The sequence below is a fragment of the Ostrinia furnacalis genome, unplaced genomic scaffold, assembly GCF_004193835.3.
Source record: "Ostrinia furnacalis isolate ACB-3 unplaced genomic scaffold, ASM419383v2 OfSCF7591, whole genome shotgun sequence".
Lineage (NCBI taxonomy): Eukaryota > Metazoa > Arthropoda > Insecta > Lepidoptera > Crambidae > Ostrinia > Ostrinia furnacalis.
The window spans coordinates 146,733-153,652 of NW_021137830.1; the positions used below are offsets into that span (position 1 = coordinate 146,733).

Genomic DNA, 6,920 nt, shown 5'->3' on the forward strand with positions numbered 1-6,920 from the left:
TTTTATCATCACTACATAGTATACAGGGTGTCCCAGAATGGGTGAATCAAACTGACAGGGGAGGGAGCTCTACTAATGTACTATCCCAAAAAAAATGAAAAAAAAATTTTTGAGGTCGGTTTTTTTTTTAAATATAGTGCTCTAAACTCGAAATCTAGTCATTATTTTCAAAAGTTTGTTTACAGATAAACGAAGCGATCAAGTAAGAAAAAAGTGCAAATAAACTCCAAACGCAGCAATATAGGAGTGCATTACCGCAGCAAAATTTTTATAAATGTTGTGCTTTAGAGAGTCGAGAGTATAGCAGATAATTAGTCCATCGTGAGCAGAAATTTGTCCACTAATAGCAAAATTCGTTCAAATTATAGTTTTAAAGTTATTAGGAAAAAACAGATTTTGCTGTTTTTTCCTAATAACTTTTTGTTTAACCCTTAAGTAACACCGTGGGGTAATTTTTCACCCCAGGCGTATAAAAATTGGCATATCTTTTTTTCTAGTGAAGCTAGAGCAATTTCGTTTTGTGTATTCTCAATGCAGAGCGTGCGCTTTAGTGCTTGTTCACGTAGGCACGCGCGGGCGCGGGCGCGGGCGCGGGTAACGTCGCGAGCTCGTGTTCATATTGACGACCAGGCGTTCGCGCGATTGTGACGTATTGTCAGAGGTCGAATTATGGACGACGATCTTTTATTTTTAACCGAAAATTCATACCTAAAGTGGGAGATGCTAAAAATTAGAATTGGTGTGCACGAGATTAATAAAGAAAGAGAACGGTATGGTGAATTTCATACTTTATATCGTAATTTGAGAGAACATCCTTCAAGGTTTTTTGGATATACCAGGATGAGTGTCAACTGTTTTGATTACATACTGGATTCAATAAGGAGTGATATTTCAAAAGTAGACACAAATTTTCATAAAAGTATAAAGCCCGAAGAAAGACTATTTGTAACTATAAGGTGAGTTTAAAAAAAAGATTTTCTTAGTAAGTAATTTATAATTTTCAATCAAAATCAAATTCAAACAAGGTTCCTCTTTATTATTTAATTTAATTAATATTATCGTTATCAACTAAACAACATTTCTGTTCATATGATGACTGTGTTTACTTTGCCAAATAGGAGTTCTAGCCTGAATAGCACTAATAAACTCTTCTGTATTGAACGACATGATAAAAACGTGCTATCGTTTCTAGCGACAAGATCAAACTGGTTGAACTTACCTGACGTCGCCAAAAGTGGGGTTCTTCGTGCACCACTTTTGGCCATTCATGTGGCCAAAGATGGGAAAATTCATTAATTCTGGCTCCATTAGTGGCCACCTCTCATAAACCCCTTAATAAACAAATAGCGATAAAATATCATTAGTACCACTTAGACAGTGTATTCTTTATTAAGGATTAACATAAACATTTAAAAAAATAAGAAGGATTTAGAAAATAATGATTGTTTACTCACCCGCTCGCCTTAGCCTTTTTGCTAAGACTTAAAACAATTAACGCTGCTCAAAAAATAATGACTTGTTGGATTGAAGTGAAGCTTGACACATCAAAGCTGTTAACGCTATCAGTGTGGCTAATATTAGATATTTTTATTCCCGTAAACCATAGAGTAATATATTAGTCTTTGCCTTAGTTATAACGATTTGAAGTTCTAAATGGCCACAAAGGGGTCGGTGGCCACAACCGGGTCACTTGCCCTATCTGTACTTAGCAACATTTGGGACGTGTTTAAGTGCCATTAAGAATTTAAATTAATATGACAGTCATGTCGTATGACCCACCCTTCTAAGAACCTGAAAAACTATCCTATGTTTATATAGTTCAAGCATCTATACCAAATCCCATCAAGATCGGTTCAGTAGCGTTAAAAAGAAACAACCATTCATCAGTCCTCCCAAAACAATGTGCGTTCCCTTCGAGAGGCCACTGTGGAAAACGAAGGTTTCGTATACATAAAGATTTAGCAGAACCTCTAAAACAAATGTAGCCACAATGATAAATTTGTAGGTGTTGTAAGTTAGCAGAAGGGAAAAATATTCTCCACGACACTACTGGTAGTGTGGTTTGGTAGTGCGTAGTAAAAAAATAGGAGGAGTAGGGTCTTGTTAAGGAACTAGCCTAATGGGCGCGAGCCTCAAAGCAACTCAGATAAGGGCGTCGCTGCATATCACTATTTTAATTTTATTTAGTTTAGGCACGATAATAATACATACTATCATAGATAGATACCTAGTATGTTGTATTACCAGTATTACTGTGGTTTAGGGACAGAGAAGCGGCCGTCGGGGACGGATGGAATTTCGGTTAGCGCGTTGTATGTGTTTTATAGTTCGCATTGAATATGAAAAATATCTTCGGCTAATGCGAGTTAGAGTATGAGTTTATGTAGGCCGGTCCCGGCGGCACTGCAATGCCGGGTCGACCCGTAGGAGGAGTGGAGCAAGCCCCGGTCTCCATCCAGAGATACAAAAATCAGTTTAATATACTGGTCCCTCAGTGAGGGAACTTTCAGATATTAAGCTGAAAAGAACAGATACTACACTTTGATCTTAGCCAAAAGGCCGAGAAGCGATAACCAGTTGGTGAAACGCGAGGAGGGTCTTTACGGGAAAAAAAATCTGGACACCGCGGGCTAAAATTTAGAGCCTCACTGCGGAGTGACATCTAGTGGACATTTTGGTGCACTAAGTTGTTTGATGCCTGCTTTGTTTCGGCACCCATGTCTCTACATCTACAAGATTCAAGAAAGCTCTACCGTGGCATTATTTACAATTTATGTAACTAATAAAAGGCAGCTCTATTGATGGATACGTGCTCTAAAGTTGAAATACATAATTATAATTTATAGATGAAATTAACAAAAATTGTATTAAAGTCTAACTAAATCAATACAAGTTTCTTGCACGTGGTATTTTGCTAGTATAATAGTGGACAAATTTCTGCTTACGACGCGATGGACTAATTATTTATCTGCTATACTCTCGACTCTATAAAACAAAACATGACAATTTTGTTGGGGTAATGTACACAGGCCGACAGCCGTCTGCGATGGTAAAGACATCTAGCGATGCTGCTAAGAATTATAATGGTGTAATAGCGACATCTGGCGAGAAGTACGGACCTGGGTATCGCTTATAAGTTTCATAAAATGTAGAGCCTTATTATTATGTATTATTTTATTATTTGTGATACTATTTTATCATTTTAATATAATCTGATTAAAAAATCTTATTAAATACAAGGTGTTCTTTTTGATTTCCTAGAACTCTAGGGTATTAATAAAACCACTTCAAAGAAGCTTTTTTTAAACAATTTTCTTAGACTTATTTTTTCGTACAAAATAATTCACCATAATTATTATAAAAAAAACCTTTAAGTTAAAAAATATCAATATCACAATATTTTTACTTAAATAATAAATGATTTACATTATGTACAAAAAGATTGATGATATCTTCGAAAATAATGCGTTAGGGAACAAGTCTTCTTAAGACATTTTAAGTAATTTTTATTCAAAAAATATAGCTCTAAAATTTCCAGAAATCAAAAGAAGCGTGAAAAAAAAAATATTTAAAATGTAGAGTCATCAGTATGATACTGAATAAGTGCCATCTAGCGACTAAGCGTTATAATCTCGTTCAATTGTAGAGTTACTCGATGCTTTGGAGAGAGGGGCGTGGTGACAGCTGCTAGCTGGCCTCTAATGTAAATCGCTCTACACAATGAACATAATGAAATAAGGTTGAGGAACCATATTGTAAATAATAATTTGGATTCAGGTGATAATAATATTTTTACTGTGTGAAAAGGAGTCGTTATGAGCTTTCGGGAAATTAATTTTATTGTTTTTAGTTTTTATATTATGAAATTAGAAAAGTATTTACACTTTTTAATTTATTGTATTTGATGTGTGTCTGATGACCACAATTATTTTGGACTTGAGGTCTGTCAGATTATGGCAACCGATAGTATGATAACGATTTTCAAATTGTATTTCACTAAAAATAATATCTAAAATGTTTTGTATAACTATAGAGTAATTATAAGAAAAATGTAATATCATGATAATACATATGGGATGGATAATAACATGATTGCACGAACTACTTTCCCGTTGTTCCTACACTTATAGCACAACATTATTATAACGAGATCCATATCGCGAATTTTAGCGTTTTTACTTAAATACCTACTTAATAATATTAGTAGTTTCACACAATGAAGTCCAAAGTTACTTTAGCATCCCTCTCACATCGCGCGCTGCGATCGATGGTGACGATCACAGTCCCCACTTTGCATATAGCGAATCCTACTGATCCTAATTTATTTACATCAATAGTTTGTTATTCTTATTATTTTCTTTAATACTCATTTATTTTATTGCTTTTTGCGATTCAAATACAGATTCTAAGAAATAAATTAATTTTTTGGAACTGTATCCCTAAAATAAATATTTATTGGTATTTTTGGTAATAATAAAAACTGTGTGTGAGTACTAAATAATAATTCTAATTTCTTTTTGTATTTCGTAGCTTTTGTGTGATATTATTATAAAAATACGCGTATTATTATAAAAATACCACGTGTTAGAAACTTGTGTATCGATATTAGAATACATTTGTACATAATACATTCGAGTAGAATACATTTGTCACCAACCCCTACTCTTCCCGCGGGTGTCGTAAGAGGCGACTTAGGGACTACACATCAAACAGAGAATGGGCAGCAGCGCTCTCTGAAAAACATCAATCTTTTAAACTGCGATCTCCAACCCGCCTGCCAAGCGTGGAGATTATGGCAAAACCCTCCACTATAGTGGAGGAGGCTCATAGTCCAGCAGTGGACTGTAAAGGGCTGTTGATGATGTATCGATATTAAGGCTGCAACAAAAATTTTATTCATTTCATCTATATGGTTATCAATAGTAGAGCACTATCCACTAATAGAGCTTTTATTTGTAAAAAAAAGTTGTAAATAATGCCAGGGTAGAGCTATCTTGTAGATGTGATGTAGAGACATGGGTGCTGAAATAAAGCAGGCAACAAACAACTTAGTGCACCAAAATGCCCACTAGATGTCACTCCGCAGTGAGGCTCTAAATTTTAGCCCGCGGTGTCCAGATTTTTTTTCCTTTCTTGACTACCCCAGCTCGACACAGTGAAATCATACTTACCTGGCGTAGGGGACACCGTGATCAAGAAGGCGGTTCCCCCAGGGCGAGGCCTGTCCATTGCACTGCGGACGGGTTGACCCCTGCGATTATCCCTAATGTGGATAACTCGGACGCGTAATTTTTGGTAGTGGGGACTGCGTACGCGCCGTCCCCCCCAGAATCCTCTTAATGAAATCCGTCTGATAGATAAGAGGCATCTCTCAGATCTACATCGTGGATTGTTGTAGAGCGTCCGTACTCCGTCAACTCCGTGCATGAAGGGATGGGAAGGAAAAAAGAGTCGGGTTGTGAAATAGGGCATGCACCGTTCAAATTAATAACCCTTATGCGGTGACATTCCGTCAAAGCTCTCAGTCTCAGACATAGGCTCAGATAACATAAAATAATTAATTTGAATAAGTGCAAAATAACATTTAATTTAAATGTAATACTAAAATATGGGAGAAAATAACTGTAATATTTGTAATGTTGCGGTTGGTCGCGTTATGTAGAGTTTTTTTATTAATACGAAAAAAACCTTTTTAATTGTTAAAAATACATTTTAAATAAAACTGTATAATTGCATTTAGCATCGTGCGTGAATACGGCATGAAAAATAATATTAAAACTACGACTCTACATTGGATACTTAATTAAATAAAACCACAATCATTTCGTTTTTTCGTTGGTTGTCTTTTCCCTTTCAGATAAAGTAGGGTTTTAACATCTGATATCAACATTACCAGTGAAAAAATATTTAAATTATATTAAGGCTCTACATTCTAACAAAATTATTTGCGATACGTATGTCCGTCCATCCCGCTAGATGTCACTATTACACCGTGAAAATTCGTAGCGGCATCGATAGGTGTCTCTACCATCGCAGACGGCTGTCGGCTCAAGTCGGCTGTGTGCATTACCCCAACAAAAGTTTCATAACATGTTGTGCTTTAGAGAGTCGAGAGTATAGCAGATAAAATTAGTCCATCGTGAGCAGAAAGTCCACTAATAGCAAAATACCACGTGTAAGAAACTTGTGTATCGATTTAGGCTGTAACAAAATTTTTGTTAATTTCATGTATAAATTAAAATTGTGTATTTCAAATTTAGAGTACTTTTCCATTAATAGAGCTGCCTTTTATTCGTTAAATAAATTATAAATAATGCCAGGCTTTCTTGAATCTTGTAGATGTAGAGACATGGGTGCCGAAACAAAGCAGGCATCAAACAACTTAGTGCACCAAAATGTCCGCTAGATGTCACTCCGCAGTGAGAATCCAAATTTTAGCCCGCGGTGTCCAGATTTTTTTTCCTGTAAAGACCCTCCTCGCGTTTCACCAACTGGTTATCGCTTCTCGGCCTTTTGGCTAAGATCAAAGTGTAGTATCTGTTCTTTTCAGCTTAATATCTGAAAGTTCCCTCACTGAGGGACCAGTATATTAAACTGATTTTTGTATCTCTGGATGGAGACCGGGGCTTGCTCCACTCCTCCTACGGGTCGACCCGGCATTGCAGTGCCGCCGGGACCGGCCTACATAATCTCATAATAAAACTCCTCAGCCATGCATGGGCATGTTGCTTAGCTGTAATCCGTACTGGATGATGAAGAAAATTCTCTTCACGAGACTAGCACATAATAGAAGAATAAAAAGTTACACAGTCTGTTGTTGATCACTGTTTTAAAATGACATTTCCATACTAAACGTCACTTTAAAATACTGATCAACGAGCGTGTAAGTTTTATTTGTAAGGGGGCTAGTGGTTGGGTTT

The 6,920-nt window shown here is 36.2% G+C and overlaps 3 non-coding genes across 3 annotated transcripts; 2 read left to right on the plus strand and 1 right to left on the minus strand.

Moving 5' to 3' along the window:
* Positions 1-2,378: 2,378 nt before the first annotated feature.
* LOC114365472 (U2 spliceosomal RNA) lies at positions 2,379-2,571 on the minus strand. Its single transcript, XR_003656953.1, has one exon. It is a non-coding gene; the product is annotated as a U2 spliceosomal RNA (small nuclear RNA).
* A 2,592-nt stretch (positions 2,572-5,163) lies between these two features.
* Positions 5,164-5,325, plus strand: LOC114365470 (U1 spliceosomal RNA). Its single transcript, XR_003656951.1, has one exon. It is a non-coding gene; the product is annotated as a U1 spliceosomal RNA (small nuclear RNA).
* Positions 5,326-6,497: 1,172 nt separating this feature from the next.
* On the plus strand, positions 6,498-6,690 carry LOC114365471 (U2 spliceosomal RNA). Its single transcript, XR_003656952.1, has one exon. It is a non-coding gene; the product is annotated as a U2 spliceosomal RNA (small nuclear RNA).
* The last annotated feature ends 230 nt before the right edge of the window (positions 6,691-6,920 follow it).